This window comes from Salvia splendens, chromosome 5 (genome assembly GCF_004379255.2).
Source record: "Salvia splendens isolate huo1 chromosome 5, SspV2, whole genome shotgun sequence".
Taxonomy (NCBI): domain Eukaryota; kingdom Viridiplantae; phylum Streptophyta; class Magnoliopsida; order Lamiales; family Lamiaceae; genus Salvia; species Salvia splendens.
Genome location: NC_056036.1, coordinates 33,203,361 through 33,223,714, shown reverse-complemented (window position 1 = coordinate 33,223,714; position 20,354 = coordinate 33,203,361). Strand labels below are relative to the sequence as shown.

The 20,354-nt window shown below is 40.5% G+C and overlaps 1 long non-coding RNA gene across 1 annotated transcript; it reads left to right on the top strand.

Moving 5' to 3' along the window:
* The first annotated feature begins 17,723 nt into the window (after positions 1 to 17,723).
* LOC121805141 lies at positions 17,724 to 19,390 on the top strand. Its single transcript, XR_006051267.1, has 2 exons — positions 17,724 to 19,005; positions 19,088 to 19,390. It is a non-coding gene; the product is annotated as an uncharacterized LOC121805141 (long non-coding RNA).
* The last annotated feature ends 964 nt before the right edge of the window (positions 19,391 to 20,354 follow it).

Genomic DNA, 20,354 nt, shown 5'->3' with positions numbered 1-20,354 from the left:
CAATCTATACAAAAGAGTCAAAAGATACTTGCATAAACAAAGTTTTTTAAAAAAACTTATTACATGCCACTGAACTAACGAGCTTAAAACTCACTTAGAAATTTAGTGATCTGGCCTTCAGCTGCATGTTTAACATGATGAGATTAAAATCATAGTCTACAAATATATAAGAAGAATATCTGACAGGGGTGAAATTCACAAGCCCAATAAGGCCATCCACAATAGGAATAACACAGCAATAGCCCAGTTATAGTCTAGCCACAAACTCCTTCTGCCACATCATCAACACTAAAAATCCTCATGCCACATCATCAAAACAACCAAATAGCCCAGGCATAGCATAGCCATAGCCTAGCCACATCACTCAAAATTATATAAAACAAATAATTAACAATCACACAACATACGGAATTAAATTTACGACACAGATACGAGAAAATTCAATAATATTATTACAAATTGAAAAAGTACATTAATTTAAAAAAATTACATAATTAAAAAAGTACATTAATTAAAAAAAGTACATTAATTAAAAAAAATACATAATTTAAAAAAAAACTAACGTCGTGCAGTCCTCCGCGCCCATAAATCTTCAATTAAATCCTTTTGAAGTCGAATATGAGCCTCCTTTTGGCGCATGTCGGCATGTGCTTGGAGGCGGCCGGCTTCATCCTAAGGTACCCCACTCCGTACGTTGGGGGCGGCCACGTCGTGGCTTGGACTGGCTTCATTATCGTCGTTGGTCCAACTGGTCAGTTGTACAACTTCATCTTCGACAATCATGTTGTGCATGATAATACAGGCGTACATTATATCAGCAATGCAGTCGACATGCCACAAACGCGTTGGACCCCTAACTACCGCCCATCGAGACTAGAGCACACCAAATGCGCGCTCCACGTCCTTGCGCGCCGACTCCTGCCGTGCCGCAAAGTAGGCCTTCCTCTCATCTGATGCGCATCGGATCGTCTTCGCAAAGACGGGCCACCTAGGGTATATCCCATCCGCCAAGTAGTAGCCCATATCATGCCCGTTGCCGTTGGCGACAAAACTGATGGCCGGACCGACACCCTGGCACTGCTCGTTGAAAAGTGGCGACGAGTTGAGGACGTTGAGGTCGTTGTTCGAACCGGCTATCCCAAAATACGCATGCTAAATCCGCAGCCGGTAATCAGCTACGGCCTCGAGGATCATCGTGGGATTCTTTCCCTTGTAGCCGGTCGTGTAGAACCCCTTCCAGGAAGCGGGACAGTTTTTCCACTCCCAATGCATACAATCTATGCTGCCTAACATCCCCGGGAACCCATGCTGTTCTCCGTGCATCCGCAAAAGATCCTGGCAGCCTTCGGGGGTAGGGCTTCGAAGGTACTGATCACTGAATATTTCAATCACGCCCAGACAAAAATACTTCATACATTCAAGGGCAGTCGACTCACTGATGTGGAGGTACTTGTCCCACATGTCTGCCGCGCCGCCGTAGGCCAACTGCCGGATTGCCGCAGTGCACTTTTGAATAGGTGTGTGGCCGGGTCTGCCAGCCGCATCGCACCTGAAGCGGAAATACAGATATCGATGCTCCAAAGCGTTAACAATACGCATAAACAGGGCCCTACTCATCCTAAAACGGCGCCTGAAATGGTTGGCGTTGAACCGCGGCTCCTGTGCGAAGTAGTCTTCGTATAGGCGCTGATGTGCAGCTACGTGATCACGATCAATCACTTCTCGGCGGTGGACACTGGGCGAGGTCGAGGTACCGCCGGCTGCAAGGCCCTCTGCATCCATCGATCAATCTCACGGTTCGTATAGGCCTCTAGCGCTTCGTTCATTATACGATCGTACTCCTCAGCATCCCCACCACTACCACCACTACTACCACCGGCGTTACTCAGTTCTCGGTGTTGATCTTGTACAAAAATTAATATAGAGAGGGTACTAGTTAAAACAAGTGGTGCGAATGAAAATGACGTGCAAATCGTGTATATATAGTGTTTCGAAAAAAAAATAAAAAATAAAAAATTCTGCTCGGCGGTGCGCTAGGTGATCCGGGCGCTGCAATAGCGCCGAGCGGATCGCCCAGTGCACCGCATAGCGCTGCGAAACCGCCGAGCACTCGGCGGTTTTTAATTCCGAAATCTGCTGAGCGGTTGCAATGGACCGCCTAGCGCCGGCGCTCGGCTAGGCGGTGCGCTAGGCGCCATTGCAGATGGCCTTATGAGATGGCTAATCTCAGAGACACAAGCCAGATACAAACGCAACTCTAAGATTGCAAGTTGACTAAGAACAAGATTTACAATCGGAAACCCTAGACTAATCTCAAGTACACCACTGGACTTGAGACTCCATCTCTTCCAACAATACCTGCACACTTAGTAAACGAATCAATAACAGAGATAAGATCCCTAAGGATCAAAACAGAACAGAACTCGAAGAGACAAGGTCACAAGCACTGGAATATGGCTCAGGTCGCAACAGGCGACTATGCCGGGACCTCCCCACAGCTTCAACCGACAGTCACAAGATGAGCACTGATGAACACAGTGGCCAGAAACCTTAGTTTCACCGACCACCAGCCAACACAGCCTACTCAACACACGGATCAACACAGATCCCTTACACCGCTTCACAACATAAGAACCCTCCAGAATATCTCCAATCACAACTAGATCCAACATAAGAATTGGACCTAACCCTAGATCTGAGAAGGACACCGAAGAAATCGCCCAACTCAAGATCTAATCCGATGGACCTCTCTAAAACCGAGAATCATCGGTACAACTAAGAGATCGGAGAAGATGACCGGCAAACAAGGCCGGAAAACCAGAGGGAGAGAGAGTAGAGAGAAGGCGGAGAGTTATCGCAAGAGAGAGAAAGAGAGAATGAATGAGAAAGAGAGGAGTAACAGACTAATAACAAACACACTCATCAATCCAACGACCTAGACGCTTGATCCGCGTGGAGCTGCTACATGGCAGCCATTGGCTTCATCAGGTAAGTAACAGACTAGCCACAGAACGGGCCAAACTCACCAAGGGTTTGGGCCTATCCAATTAATTAAATCAGGCCAGCCCAATTCAATTAATACATAAGTCCACACCAATAAAAGTCCACATAATATCCAACATTCTCCACCTTGGACCTATTGGGAGCACATGGGGAGAGGCTTAGTCAGCTGTTGCTTCATCATAGCCTACAAGGAATTCCTACCACCAATGAACACAAGGTTCATTACATAAGAAAACCAGGTTGCCTAACAAAACACCAAATGGTAAACCAATTAGTTTTGTAGGACTTTAGTTGCCTAGTGACTTCATGAGTCAGCAAGGTCTTTCCCCGGGACATGCACATGCTCAACCAAAATCAAAATGCAACTTTTTGATGCATGAGAGCAATTTATCCACAACAAGACATTTAGTACCCATATCAGCATGGTTATTATCAGTATGCACCTTTTGTAAAAGAACTTCACCTTTTTCCACAATATCTCCAATGAAATGGAGCCTAACATCTATATGCTTAGTTCTATCATGGAAAACAGGATTTTTGCACAATTGTATAGCAGACTGACTATCAGAATATAACATAGGAGCAGATTTAATAAACTTGAGTTCAGAAAGAACTCCCTTTAACCATGTTGCCTCCTTCATAGCTTCAGTGATAGCTATATATTCTGACTCTGTTGTAGACAGGGCTACAATATGCTGGAGTTGGGATTTCCAACTAACACAAGACCTGCAAACTTGAAACACATAGGAAGTGGTTGACTTCTTCTTATCCTTGTCATTAGCATAGTTAGAATCCACAAAACCACATAGCTCAACACCTTGATCATGCTTAGAAAAACAGAGACCATACTTGGAAGTATTTTTCAAATATCTAAGCAACCATTTAAGAGCTTCCCAATGCACAGGTCCTGGATTAGACATGTATCTACTTAAACAAGAAACAGCATACGCAATGTCAGGCCTAGTACTAACCATGAGATACATCACAGAGCCAATAGCATTAGAATAAGGGACCTTGTTCATAGCTTTAATTTCAGACTTAGTCTTAGGACAAAGGTCCTTGCTCAGCATGTAATGGGCAGCTAAAGGAACAGAAACAATTTTGCACATAAGGTTCCTGGTGAAGAACCAGAGAAGATGACTTCCTATCCCTAAGGATATTGATCCCCAAAATCTTTTTTGCATCACTAAGATCTTTCATGTCAAAATTATCACATAAAGCAGATTGCACATGTTTAATAGACTCAATGCAAGGACCCATGATGAGCATATCATCAACATAAAGCAGCAAGAACACATACACATTATCAAGATTTTTCACATACAAACAAGCATCAAAGGTACTTCTAACAAAGCTTAACTTCTGCATGCATGTATTAAACTTGATATTCCACTGTCTGAGGGACTGTTTTAAACCATACAAAGCCTTTTTAAGCAAACAAACATGATTGGGAGAATTTGGATCCACAAAACCCTTAGGTTGTTTCATATAGATAGGTTTATCCAAACCACCATGAAGGAAAGCATTTTTGACATCATATCGAGACTTATAGCAGAATTTGTCATTTAATACAACAAGTATCTGAACTGAATAGAATCACATAACAAAATCCAATTACGTAGTCCAGATATCAACACATCATATCAAAGTTACCATATATTCCATATATTCACACATTATTACACGTTTTGATCACATATGCTAGTTCGCACATTATCATGCATAGAAACAAATATACCAATCATTATTATTCTCACATATCAAAACACATACTGCATTTTTATCCACATACCAACACGCCTACACATCACATACATCATTGCATACCATAACAAGTATAGCCCCTTAAAGTGCTTAGTGACAAACTAGGGTACGCGGACTATATCAGATACAAAATCAGATGCAAATCGGATTTTGTCCTCGAGAGGACTCCGCACAGACCACCCATTTAGGGTGCAGACAGATCAGATAGCAGATCATCAGACCACCCATGAGGGTGCATATCAGACAAATTAGATGACAGATAGCAGACGATCCTCGCTTTGATTATACGGAAGATGACAGAAACTTGGAAGCTTGCTATAAATATCCCCTAAACTATCTTTTTAAAGTGTGCTTCGATACCCCATTCCTAGTTTAGCATGGGAGGCTCGGCGCCGTCTGTCTATTTAAGAAATGGTATCATTGATGCAAACCAAGACAAACATTATGTCGTGCATGATCTACGCTGGCCAATGACGAAAGCGATGACTTGAAAGCGACAAGAGGTGATAAGCGCCGCTCTTGGAGGAGGAAATTTGGAGTCAACATGGGGGGTCGACAAGCTGTAGCGGAGGAAGGGTCGAACATAGCTGGCGGCTCGCTAGCTTCACTCTCTGATGAACCTGTGACTCACCAAGCATGCCGAGGAATTCGAGGAATCACGAGGATCCAATGGCGGATCTAGGAATTCAAAATCGTGAGGTCGGATGAGACAATATATATGATATAATAAATATATATTTTTGATAAAATTACGTTACAAATGAAATATTTGTTATCTTAGGTTAAACGTGATAGTTAACTTATGATCCAAATGATAATGTCAAAATGAAATGTAGGAATCATAATAAAAAAATAACGATAATTATCATATAGGGGTGTGTTATACTGCTAACTCCCTCTTAAATTGCTAACTACAACTAAATGATATGTAACACCGCTTACCCGATTAATTTAATAATCTCGGATAAGTGATATCACACTTTGGTACAAAACTCGAATTTAATAGAAAATCTTTTTATATATATAGATACATTATTTTTCTTTGCTTAGTAAACGAGAAAACTGCTATATAACATCTAAAATTAGGCCGTAAACCTGTTTTCAAAAGTCTATATGTATTTATACAACAACAACAACCATCTACAAATATATACTCCACATATTTTAGTAAACTTGTATGGAGTAACAAAATCGTTCCACTTACATTACACTTCCTATACATGCCACAACTAATATATCAAAAATAATTATTCAAACACAAAAGGTTAGGTACTGACTCGACTTGAGCAGCTGTGAAGCAAAGAAGCTAATCTGACCACCAAATCTGCAGGGGGAAAATAAAGGAATGAGCTTCAACAAGCTCAGTAGTATACTCAACATTAGAGGCTAATTTCTAGAATTAAGTAACCGTTATGCAACCTACACGTTTACACGATTATTAAATACGAGAATACACTAAACCAACGATCGTCATATTCATGCTCATGTGTATTTAGTATCAGAAACGAACCATAGTAAAGTCTTACACTTATGTCGTCAAACTTTGATTTAATGAAGTTTATCAGATTCATAATAACGTATCAATTCATAAATCACATATGAGAGTACAAAATAAATTGCATAACACCAATGATCGAGTGAAACACAAAATATATAGCAATAGTATCCAGCCACCAACACATGCAACGCTTAAGCAAGCAGATCATCAATATATTCACATATTCAAACACATATAGCCCCTTTAAGTGCTTAGCGACAGACTAGGGTACGCGGACTAGATCAGAAACAGAATCAGATACAGACGCAGGTTTTGTCCTCGAGAGGACTCCGCAGAGATCAGATATTAGAGACAGATCAGAGTAAGATCAGAGACGATCCTCACTTCAGTTATCCAGAAGACGAGTGATCACAGATAATGCAGCGCTGCTGTCCTATGGCATGGCAATTGTACCCACAGAATACACTCAAGCACGGGGCATAAACACAGTCAAATATAATCATTCTCATTTCACTACTTATTCTCAATAATTTCGACATAACACATCAGCAAATTAGTCAGACCATATCATATCAAATGAATATATTAAAATCCAGATTGTATCACTGATTAGCACACAATATTCGATATGCATTCACAGAGACTTATTTCAGGAATTAAGACCTAATGTAGAATACACTACCTCAAGTCCAACGAGCCTTTGACATCGAAATCCCAGATTCTTGTTCCTCCTTGCTCGTAATACCTTACCTTTTCACATATATATTCCATGCATCAACATCATTACAAAATATATTCCATGCATCAACATAATTACAAAATCGTGTAACCAAATTATAGCTATAACATTAGAAACTTGAGTTCTAAGACCAAATTAAATAACATAGCATACAGATTCACCATTTTTCTCCAACTTTGACTTAATCTTATGATAGATATTCTCAAACACGCACATCTTAATTAGTGTGAACATAATCAGTCAGAAATATATAAAACTCCTCCAAATTCTATGTCGTGTATGGGCTGTCCCAAACCTTCCCATGCCAAGAATACACATTTCATGTTTATTAAGGTGAAAATTGTGTGTAAAAGATCAACGCCATGGTCAATCTCAAGCAGCTTAACAAATTTCTCAAACCAAAATGAAGAATCATAAGCTTTACAACATTCACACATCAAGATAAACATTTCATCCTGTATCATCCCTCCAACTATCTCTAGGCAAGGAGTCAGAAATTAAAAGGTCAGATTTTGCAGATTTGCACCTAATTTACTTGAATTCCAAATTAGGGAAAAACCTGATTATGAACCATAGCTTTAAGTGAAGAAGAAATTGAATAAATAAGAGGTGTAAGGGCATCCACAGTGGTGCGGATGTCCCGACAGACATCCCCGCGGACATTCCAAAAACACCTCTTGCCACGTCATAAGGACTTCCCACTGCACTGCCACGTCATAAGGACATCCCACTGCACAGTGACGGATATCCCCAAGGACATCCCGACAGACTTCCCACAATAATAAAAATTCACAAATTCACCAAATTAAATAATTTACGGAATTAAAATTTCGACACAAATACGGAGAAATTGCAACCATTTTATTTAAAAAAAACATACATGGTACCAAAAAAAATTAAAATTAAAAAATTGGAAGTCTGCGCATCGCCGCAATGGTGGACGTCGCGGCGGATGTCGGCACGGACGTCCCGCGACGACCGCGCCCCTCCCGTGTCCGCAAGCCACGGGCGTGTCCGCCCCTCTCCGCCCCAATGCTGGACGTCCCGCGCGACCTTTCCTGAAGCCTCTCCGACGTCCGCCGGGAAGGGCGGCATTGTGGATGCTCTAAGAGACTTTCTTACACAAATGTGAGACAATTACAGCCTAGAGCTGCCGGAAATCGACGATGGTGGCGCAGGGAACAGCCGGACAGCTGTGACGCAAAGAAAGAGACGGAGGGCGTCCTATTTGTGTTCGTGCAGTGGAAGAGAGTTTGAAAGAGAGAGAGAGAGACGAAAAGTCAGAGACGGCGGTGGTTGGAGGACGGTGGTTGCTGGATCAGCTTCGCCGACGAAGGAAAATGTGGCTGTGTGTCACGGTGTGTGGGTGTAGAAAAAGTGAGGTGTGTGTGCTACAAAGTGAAAATGTGGGTGTAGAAGGTTCCCGTAAGTGGGGGGAATTGAGATAAAAAATCTCATTCCATTTTCCAATTTCTTTTTCTATTTCTTTAATTAATTTTTTTTTCAATTCTTATATCTTTTTTAAAAGGGATAACTGGCTTAAAAGTCACCAACTTTGCCCAAATTCTGATTTTTCCCACGACCTTTAAAATTGGTGTATAAAGTTACCAACTTTGCATTTAGTCGCCGATTTCCCATGATGGTTTTTCGGCCAACGAGTGAGCTGACGTGTCATTTTTAATTGACGTGGCCGGCTCGTGGAGGCTGACATGGTCAACAATTATTGACTGTGTAATAAAATAAAAAATAAATTTAAAAAATAAAATTAAAAATCAAAATAACCCTAATTCACCCCCAATTCCCCCAATTCGTCCCTAAATTGACGAGCGACCTAATTAACCTAAATTGACGAGCGACGTTGAGGCGACGGCGAGAAAGACGACGACGAGTAAGACGACGACGAGTCCATAGGCTTACCTGCAACGGCGATGGACGGGCGACGAGCTATGCGTAAGGTTTCCTCAACATGGAGATGTGGCCGGGTTTCTTCCCAGACAAGCCAAATCCCAACCAGTAAGTATATCTTTGCTATTTTTACAGCAAAAGCGTTGGTTGGTCCCCAGTTTGCATCAATTTAGTTTACATTATCTTAAACATGCTTTGGTTCTGTTTTTTTTTTTATTTTTTCAGCAAGCCTTTTCTGCTTCGGATTTACCATGGGGAGATTTTCAATCCTGATGGGAAGATTTGCGAGAAATACATAGTTGGGGAAATGTGGGAAGGCAGTGGGTTTGATCTAGATAGATTTGGTTACTTCGACTTAGTGGATGAACTGAACAAACTAGGGTTAGATAGCTGGGATAGACTTAGCTTCAAGAGAAAGTGGGAAATGGAGTTATTAACATCAAAGGTGATGCAGAGGTGATGTTAATGCTGAAGTTTCTAACCACAGTTAAGGAGCAAGTATGTGATGTGTATGTTGTTGGTGGGAAGAAGGGTGGCCTAGAGCATATTGACGAAGATCAATCCGTGGGTGGGAGGGACACTATGGGTGATGAAGCTGTCAGACATCGAGTGGTTGAGTTTGAGTCAGTGAAAAGGAGTAATGTTGAGTCTGTAAATAAGAGTAAGTGTACCAAAAGAAGTAGAAAGGAAACAACTTCAAAGGCTGGCAAGTTAAAGTCAGTTTCTACCCAAGATATTATGGAGAAGAGTGTTGAAAGCAGTATGAAGAAGAGTTTGTTCCACTCTTCACAGAAGTCAGTGGTTGAAAGTGTGGGTAAGAGTGGGGGAGCTAGGAATTCTGCAGCTAAGGAGGTTGGTAAGAGTGTGGGTGAGGATGTGGGAGCTAGGGATTATGCAGCTAAGGATGTGGGTAGGAGTGTTGTTGAGGATGAGGCAGATAAGAATTTTGATGCTGAGGTTTTGGGTGAGGAGGTGGGATGTAGGATTAATGAAGCTGAGGATTTGGGTGATGATGTGGGAGTTGTAAATGTATCTGTGGGAATGAGAGATATAACTGATGAGAGTATGGGGGATAAGGCTGATCAAAGTATGGGAGTGGGTATGGATATGATAGTGAGGATGATGAGAGTTATATACCATCTTCTTAAGATGAGGAAACTGATGATGACATGGATGCTGAGGAGTTGGTGTCTGAGGATGAGGAACACACACAGGGAAGGAAGAAAGCAAGAAAGCAAAAGACAATAAGGAGAAAGAGTTTGTTGTTACTAATGACATCTTCTATGGCTTAGTCAGTGGATGGAAGAAAAGTGACTATGTGTCCGAGGAGGAGAATTCTGAAGAAGGTGATATGTACTCTAGCTCAACTGATTCTCAGGATGAATGGAGAAGAAGGTTGGAAAGTCATGCTAAAGTGATGTATGATCCACGGTGCGATCATAAGAATTTGAAATTGTGTATTGGAATGGGTTTTATTGATGGTTTTCAAGCAAGAGATGCTCTGACAGACAAGGCAGTTGAGAATGGTTGGGAGATTCATTTTAAAAGAGCAAGTAGGAAGGCATTTGAGGCAGATTGCAAAAGTCCTTGCAAATGGTTCTGTTCTGGGAGTCTAGTGAAGATACAATACATGGTACTGTAGTAATAAATAAACTTAAACCAGAGCACACATGTCCTAGGGCTATGAGAAACAAGATTGTGACCTCTAATTGGATTGCCAGAAAATACTTGCATGTGTTTAGACTTAGACCAAAGTTCAGTTGCAAGGAATTGGGTAAGGACTTGATGCAGCGGTTTGCATTTGATGCAACCAAGTGGAGGTTATACCACTCCAAGAGAAAGGTAATTGACATGCTAAGGGGAACAGAGGAAGCTCATTATGCTAAAATGAGGAGCTATATTCTGGAGTTAAGTAAGTCTGACAGAGAAGGGAGGTTTGAACTACATGCAGATGTAGGTGCTGTTTTCAAGGCTGTGTACATTGGTTTCAGAGGTCTAAGAAAGGGATTCAACGAGGGATGTAGACCTGTGATTGGTCTAGATCGGGCATTCCTTAAGACATATCTTGGTGGGATATTGCCAACCGTTGTACGGACTGATGGAAACAATCAGATGTACCCCATTGCTTGGGCAGTGGTTGAAGCTGAGAATGAAGTTTGCTGGACTTGATTCATTAAAATTCTTGTTGAAGAGTTGACATTGGGTGAAGGAGTAGGAATTACCATTATCAGTGATCAGCAAAAGGTATATACTATGCTAACTTATTTGTTATGTTGCCTGCTTTGTTATTTGTTGTCTGCTTTGTTATGTTGACACTTACAATGTTGCTTGATAGAGACTTGAAAATGCAGTACAGAGTCTACTTCCTTTGGCTGAGCATAGAAATTGTGCAAGGCATATCTATGCAAACTGGAAAAAAACACACAAATGTCCACTGTTGAAGGCTTTTCTGGAAGCTGGTTAGGAGTACTTACATGGAAGAGTATGAGATTGCTTGCAGAGAGCTGGAGAAGGAAGATGGACATGCATATGCAGATTTAATGGACAAGAACCCGAGCAGATTCTGTAAGGCTTTTCTAACACCTGACAACTGCTCTGATGCCATTCTAAACAATGTTTGTGAATGTTTCAATTCCTATATTCTGGAGGCAAGGAGTAAACATGTGTTAGACATGCTAGATGAAATGAGAACGAAACTAATGGAGAGACTTTATAGAAAGGGTGTGGAAATGGAGAGTGCTGGGATCAATTCAACTGGGTGTCCAAAAGTGAGGAAAAAAATAGAAGCTATGGTCTATGAAAGTAGAAACTGTACCACCATTCCTGTAGTTGGGGGAAAATTTGAAGTTAGTCACTTTGAGGATAGGTTTGTAGTGACTCCTTCCTTAAGGCAGTGTGGGTGTAGGAAATGGGATTTGACTGGCATCCCTTGTCTTCACACATGCTGTCACGCCCGCATTTTTTAAGGACAGAAAACACGGTTGATCGCGATTAGGGGAGGATTAAAGAAGCGAGGAAGAAAGGGGAAAACAACACAAATCGATCATAACTCGAAACAAATGGGAATAGCTCGAATAAAATCAGAGTATCTCAACAATCAACAACTCCAAAAATGAATATTATCTGAGGGATACAAGAACTCAAAAGAAGGACAACTACTCAGCGGAAGCATTTGAGAGAAGGAATATACCACGTGTGAAGACATGACACATTCTAGACACTTAAATTTCTTCAATGGTTTTGCTCAACACCCACCACACCCGTCACACTCAACCTGCACAATTTTAAAAAGAAATGCAGGGCTGAGTACTTGATGCACTCAGTTGACACATGGCAAAATAATTTTCATAAAATATTGTGTCAGCATTTAAAAGTGAACTCGGGGTTTTATAAACGGCCAAGTCACCAAAAATTTTTCTCGCTCAAAAGTATGGCTGCAACCAATTTTTCTCTCTCCTTGTACCATATCTGAACCTCATATGCAAAACGAGAACGTGGCCACATTCTCGATTACTGGACCGGCAAACTCGAAAGATAGCGCACGATCCCCTCTGTGTACACTAGCTTGAATAGGGACTCACTCCCTAGACAAACCCAAATTCGATTAAATTCATAACTTCTAGTAGGGACTCACTCCCCACTAGGGCGATCACATAGGCACATTCACAAAACAAAATACGGCATGACACAATATATTTGGAATTTAATCACATAACTCATACTTGAAAGATATTGCGTAAATTTAAAAGTAAGCCTACACAATAATGTAGGATAGAAAGCCCACAGCAAAACTTTAGTTCGAAATCCCACCTCGTTCTCTTATAATTCTTAACTTGAAAATTCTCACTCCGCCTTAACTAGCTTGCGAAAGAAATCCTTTTAAAATAAAAATAATAAGCTCATTAAAACTCTAGAAAACATCTAATTAAAAGAATGTATGTATCCTAAGTGAGTGCTCATTTTGTCCTTGGTCTCTTCTTAGGGAACGTATCTTAAAAGCTCCGTTGAACACCAGGTCAAGAGTTTCTTAATTAATCGGTAGGGATCAATTAACATAGCCAACCAAACAAAATACTCCAACCCATTACTAAACTACCACTGCCGGCCCAACATAAAAAATAAAATCAAGTGGCCCAAAATCCTAAAATTAAAAAAAGGAACTCGTAAAAATTAAACAAACCAACTAAGTTAAAATACTCATCCCAATCATATTACGTTTTCTTTTTATATCCCCAATTTCAACTCTCTCTCTCTCTCTCTCCCCTACATCTCACCTTCTTCTTCCAACACACAATCCTCCTCTCGTTAAGTCCCAAATAAAATTCCCAATTCGAAACTGAAAATCCTAAACTCGTCTCTCTAAATCGCACTCTCTCTCAATTTCTTTCTCCTCCATCCTACGTTTATTCGCCGACCCCAGCCCCTAACTGTCGAAGACCGGCCGCCGTTTCTGCCTGCTGTCATTCCTCCGTCGTTACCTTCCCTCTTTCTTCTCCTCCTTTCCCAAATCAAATTAGGATCTTTACTCCCAAACTCTCTTCTCTAATTTCTTAAGTCGATTGACTATTGCTAAAGAAAGTTATACTCCTATATATGAAAAACGTGTTGGGTTTGTGTGTGTAATAATGCATATGTTCGGCAGTATGGACGAATGTCTCAGCGGTGAAGGTGAAGATTTTACCTGAAAGGCGGTTTCTCTAGAAATTCTCTCTCGGATTTATGAAATTGTTACTGAATGCCTCCTAATTCTCTGCGAAGAGATTTGAATGCAAGATTTGAGTAGATTTGAGCATATCTACGGTTGGTCTCATATTGGATTCTTCAAAAGTAGTTTCATAGAAAGAAAATTGGGCTGGGTACATAAAAAAAACATTATAGGCTCTAAAATTTTATTCTTTGGCTAAACATAAATTTAAATTCTATTTTCTCCTCAAAAAACGTGTAACATTCCTCGATTTCTTATGCAACACAAATCTCCAATAATTTTGAGAATTCACAAAATTCGACTTCCATTGCTACTTAAAATTCTCTACTCTCTAATCAAGTAAGGCTTAAGGAAAACACGAGCTAAAAAAAAATAATTCCATAAACTCTAAAAACCGATATTCGACTAAAAGTTTGACGGTCATCCAAAAACTAACTTAAAAGAAATAGGAAAAGTCGGGGCGTCACACATGCGCTGCTATTCATTTCCTTAAGCAGAATGTTGATTATTATGTACATGAATACTTCTCCTTGAGCAAGTACAAGTTGGCCTATGGATATGGGTTGCCAGCATTAAATGGGTACCAGGTTGTACCTCCATCTGTGAAGAAGATGCCCGGTAGGCCCAAGAAGGTGAGAAAGAGGGATCCATTCGAGAAGGATCCAGCCAGACCCAATAGAATGAGGAAAATATGTGTGATGACATGCCATAAGTGTTTCCAAGAAGGCCACAACTCCAGAACTTGCAAAAACGATCCAGTTGAAGTTTTACCTAAGCCAAATGTATTAAACTCTAGTTTTGATCAACGTACGCTCTATTTTGTTATAGTTATTACTAACATTGCAAGTACTCAACTTATAGGCCAAGATGGGAAGGCCTCGCAAGACACCATCCAATGCAGAAAGTGGTACCACCGCAATAACATGGAGAGCTGGAAGAAGGGGAGGTCGTGGAGGGGGCCGTGGTGGAGGCCGTACTGGAGCACGTGGTGGAGGCCGTGGAGGAGACCGTGGAGTAGGTGATGCCTCAATCCCCACACAGCAAAGCAACAACAACAATGGTTGAAGATGGTTGAAGACACCTTATGTATTTGGAATTGGGAAGTAATTGTATTTGGAAGAAAACAATGTTTTTTTTTGTGAGCACCAAACTATGTGTTAACAATGTGTTTTGTGAACACCAAACTATATATGATTGGGTGCTAAATTATGTGTAAACCGTGTGTTTAGTGGCACCAAACTGTTATGTGTAAACCATGTGTTTGTGGCACCAAACTATTATGTGTAAACAAGGTGTATTACACTAAAAAACCAAACTATTATGTGTATTTAACCCTTGTCTTTGCAAACTTACATCATACCAACAATTCCTTTCAGTTTCCATCATTACAAAGTTCCTAATGCTTATAGTTTCAAATGGTATGCACTTTAACCATCGACAAAGGTAGCTACCAAGCGGAGTCCCAGAAGTAACAATAAGCTGTTTTTGAACTCATAACTCAATGCATTCATAGGGGAAAAATCATTACAATGTTCTTGGTTCCGTAGTGTATTACATTGGAGTTCAACTTGCATAGACTATTACATTGGAGTTCTATTAGATAAGCTATGACAATATCCAAATGACGATACATAAAATGCAAATGACAACCTTCAAGTTCCGGTTTTGACGCTGCAAATCTGCGACAACACCTTGGAGTGCTTCAACTTCAGCGGTTTTGGAACGGACGCTCTCGTCAAGTGCATCCTGCTTAGCAACTCTATCTCTCAATGCTCTTTGCACGTTGCCCCTATCCATCTTCAATTTTTTAAAGAAGTACTCTTGATTCGGTGACAACGATGGATCAATCCAATGAAAGAATTTGCAATCGTCCTCCTTCCAGACTTGGCAACGATAGAAGCGTCATCCGGGATTAGCATCTGTATTTGATGTCACCACATCAGCTTCAAGACCGTGATCACAGACCACTACCTCAAACCTCGGCCAAGTCATTCTGCTCGAATTCTAGGAAGACGTGGACATCCTACACCAAAACCACAACTATTAACCCAATTGAACATTCACACCAGTCATGAACCCTAAATCTGGATTAAACATTAATTTGGAACCCAGAAACGAACACAACTCTAAATTGCAAATTCAAAATTCGGGATTTCAAAACCACAGTCATGAACCCTAAATACAAATTTCCAATTGCACATTCGAAATCGCCCAATCCAACCAAAAATCGGGAACCACAAATTCGCATATTCAAAATTGAACCCTAAATCGGGATTACAAGCAAGCCCTAAAATTGAACCCTAGATCGAACCCTAAATCCAACAAAATCAATCGCATATTCAAAATTTGGGATTTCAAATGTGAGTTCTCAAAAATCGGGATTTCAAGCCCTAAATGAAGCTATGATCTTACCTTGTCACAGGTGAATCGTTCGCCGCAAATGGAAGGAAAATCGAGATTGCAGCAGATTTGTAGGATGAATCACGATTTGATTCTGAAAATCGACAGTGTGTGGATGAATCGCGATTTGAAGGATGAGTGTTTGATTTTGGGTTCAATTTTAGGTTTGATTTAAACCTAATTGCAGATTAAAGGGATGAAACGTCGTCGTTTTAGGTGTTAGAAACGACGTCGTTTTACGATTTTCTGATGCCATCCATGTCAACATTCAGGCATGCCACATAGGACACTTAGTTGCCGGAAAACACAGGGTCGGGTGTCACGACCACATATCCATAGTCAAAGAAAGTGTAGCTATATCGCGACTAAAACTTACTGAAACTGTCTCAACTCATCAAGATGCTTAAATCAAAGGAAACATTGTCTGAAATGTGTTGAGGGTACAAATCATACTGAATCAGAGTAGTTATGGAACAATTGTCTTTGCTAAAAGCAAGTTCTAAATTTGCGCAACGGAAGAGTACCAAGACAGATATAATATGTATGAAGACATACTACACCAGCTATCTTCCTACTTATTTAGCCTTCTGTCTCAACACCTCCTCGGCCTTGACAACGATCAACCTGCACATTAAGGAAAACAATATGCAGGGCTGAGTACTTGATGCACTCAGTGGGCTCATGCCAAAAACTGTTTTCTTTTAGTTGCCTGCCAAGCTGAGTGAACACGGGGTTTTTCTAAAAATAAGTCCCGGTCACTAAAACTGTTGTTTCTTTCTGAAAATAGACTGCGGTCTTTTAAACTTCTGATGATATACCATATCTCCATGCGTGAATCGGGAATGTGGCCACATTCCACGATCACAGGGCCGGCTAACCTGGCGCTAGCTCACGACCCCTGGACTGGCCAACCTGGCGCTAGCTCACAGTCCGTATGTGTACACTAGTCCGAGTAGGATTTACTGACCTACTGGGACCCGAATTCGATTTAATTGGGTTGGCATCGCCAACAGATAGGCAATCATAAAAAAAAACATGGTATGACAACTCATTCAAATAATCATGTTTTCACATAAAACACGCTTTAAAAGAAGGAAGAGAAAGCCCACCTTGTCTGCTTAAACTCTTTCGAACGAGTGCTTTTCCTGTCCTGAGATTACGCGTCGAGCGACGACGTTCCTTTACAAAATTAATATACTTAAATTAGGCTTTAGGTAACTATTCATCTTGCATGAATGCATGCCTAAGCGTGTGCTTATTATTTTATTCTCTTCTTTCTAAAAATTAGCAATCTCAATCTCTTAATTAAATCGGCGATTTAATTTATTCGGAATCTGGCCGAACTGTTCGGGTATAAAAAAAATTCCCGGATTATCTGAAGTATTTTGAAATACTTTCTTGGCTAATAAAGTTCCCGTCTAAGTATTTACTGAATTTTATTTTATCACGGCTAATATTCTCCTTCCTCTGTGGCTTCAATGAAATTTCTGTTCTTAAATTTTGAATTTACTTGAGGTGGTGTCTCAATCTAATTTGAAGAGCTATGGCCCAGATTATTAAATCTGATGGCCCGAATTAATTAGATTTCGGCCCAGTAAATTTTATACCATGGCCCCAAACCATCTCTTCTATTCATCTTCATTTCTTTTCTTTTATTAAGGGAGGAGGCCCATAATAAAATTTAACTATGGCCCAATTGGTAAAAAAAATACTCTCCCATCCGTCTACTGCCTCTCTCCTTTCTCTTCTCCCCAATTTCTCATTTCTTCTTCAAAAACCCCAAATGAAATAGGCAAACCCTAGCTCCATCGCCACTGTACCGGATCCTACTTCTCCTTCCTCTCTCGAACCCTCGCCTCTCTCTGGCTTTTCACTACGTCCCCAATCTGGAGCAAACAAAAATATGAATCCAATCCTCCAACTGAGACGGGGGTCTAGACCGGAGGAAGGAACCAGCGTCGCCGTCATCTCCTCTCCGGCGCTCGCACAGCAGCTGCTGGAATCAGCAGTGCTCGCCGACGCTTCGCGAGGCATCAGCCGTCGCTGTCGATTCGCACCGCTGGTTCGAGGTCGCCGCTGCACCAGGGAGTTCCCGTGGCTGATTTCGCGGCTTCGCCGTCGCCGGTGGTCTCCGAGCCCCTCTGCCTTAAAGCTAAGCCCCCCCTTTCTATAAGTTAAGACTTCTATTGTCTTCTCTAGCATAATGCGTTATGGTTTAGATAGCAACTCTGTTAGTCTAATTATTTGAGCTTACTGTTGAGATTATAAGCTTTGAGGCAGTCTATGATTGTTCTTGTTTCAAAATTGTGTGATGCGGGAAATCTAAAGCTCTAAGTTCTTGAGTATGAGATTCGAATATGATGCAGAGGGGAGTATTTTGATTACCTGTTGGGACCATGATTTGTAAGGTATTCTCTTGCTGGACTTACACCACTATTCTAACTTCTAGGAGATTTCCAAGTATGGAAATGAGAAAGTGTTGTGGTGTATGGTGGGGTTTTTATAGGTGATTTGGTAACTACAAATCTGCTACTCTTGATCCTCTTGCAGGGACATTTTTGTTGGTTGTGAGAGTGTACTCATGTTTGTTACAAAAACCGATTCCCATTTTGTTTTCCATATGCCACATATCTTCCCTTCATGATCCTGCAGTACTTTTTAATTAATGTTGCTTGGTGTTTAGCTTGGGACAAAAAGGACTCTTGAAATTATGTTTCTTGTTTGATTTCTGCAGTGTGTACATAGGGCTGGGGTGGTTGTTAACTGTAGCTCTGCAGCGTCCTATTTCTCTATTCTTTTGCAGCATAAACACTGAGGTCTTTTTACGGTTTTGCAGGTGTAAGGTGAAGCAGGGGCAGGTGGCAGGAGTGCAGGGTGTTGCTGCAGCCTCTCTTCCCTCGCCGGACTCGCGGCAGCCTTGGCCGTAGAGTGCAGTCCGCTGCAGGGGTTGTCTGCCATCTTTATGTGCAGCTCCTTCCCACTCATAGAAAGGTAGTACTACCCTTCCCCCATCAGTCGTAAGTTGCCGCTTCCTTTCCTCGTTTTCCTTGGCTCACTTATTTGCATTTTGCAGGGAAAAGAGACTATTCGTTGCCGGCTATTAGCTCATTTCCTCGGCCCATCATCCGTCGGCAGTTGAGGCAACAACCGGTGTTAAACATGTCGTAGCTAGTTCACACTCCTTCCTCATATTGTAGAAGAGTAGCTCTACATGTAACTTTCTTCAATATGAAATAGCTAGTTGGCGAGTATTTCGTTTGTCTTTGTTTTTGTCGTCAAGCATTTTGTGAAATTAAGCTTAACTTGGAACTTCTAATTATCATGTTTGGTTCACTCAAGAATATAATTAAATACCCTTTCATCTTCCTTAAATAAATTTCTAGTCTTTATTTCATGAATTTCGAGAAATTGGATCTCGGCTATTACATTGGGTCAATTTGGGATATACCAGTGACCCGACGAAGTTGATGACTTTATACGCCAATTTTAAAGGTCGTGGGAAAAATCAGAATTTGGGCAAAGTTGGTGACTTTTAAGGCAGTTATCCTTTTTCAAAACACATTATTTCTAAAATTTAAAACCCCACAACTTAGATTTTGCATTATAATATTAACGTAAACACATTTCAAATCTATTTATTTTCCTACTAGTCCGGCACACAAAACTTCACTCACTTAGACTTCTAATTTAACTAACGACTTCTATTGCATTTTAACTAATTTTCAAATTTATGAAATTTTGGGTCGTTACATGATAGGCATTAGATCACTAAATCAAGGTAGAAGATCATTCATCCACGAATATCAATACGATACACAAAAAATGTCAATTAGGGGTATTAATGTAAATTAACAAAAAGTTAGTTATAACCAATTTTTAAAAAATATCTCAAAACTTTAAATGACTATAACTATCTCAATTCATATCATTTTTTACACAAAATATATCAACTTAGAGATAATTTTATAAAGATTCTAACGAGATATCACTTGCATATGTTCTGATGTCAAAATTTGATATTTGAATATCAAATTTTGACATCAGAACATATGCAAGTGATATCTCGTTAGAATCTTTATAAAATTATCTCGTTAGGATTGTATTCAAATCCTTTTCACCTAATAAATCTTTTATCCTTCTTAATCTCCACCGTCGATTTGCACTGATCTAGCGGTTCACATATTAAGCTGAAACATTAAAATTTAAATCATGTTAACCGTGTAAAGGGCATAATAGGAAATAACAAATGGAGTTGGTTATGGGCATAATAGCATGATTTTACTTCACTGTTGTTTACAAAACACATCACTCTTAGCATGATCTTACTTCACTGTTGTTAA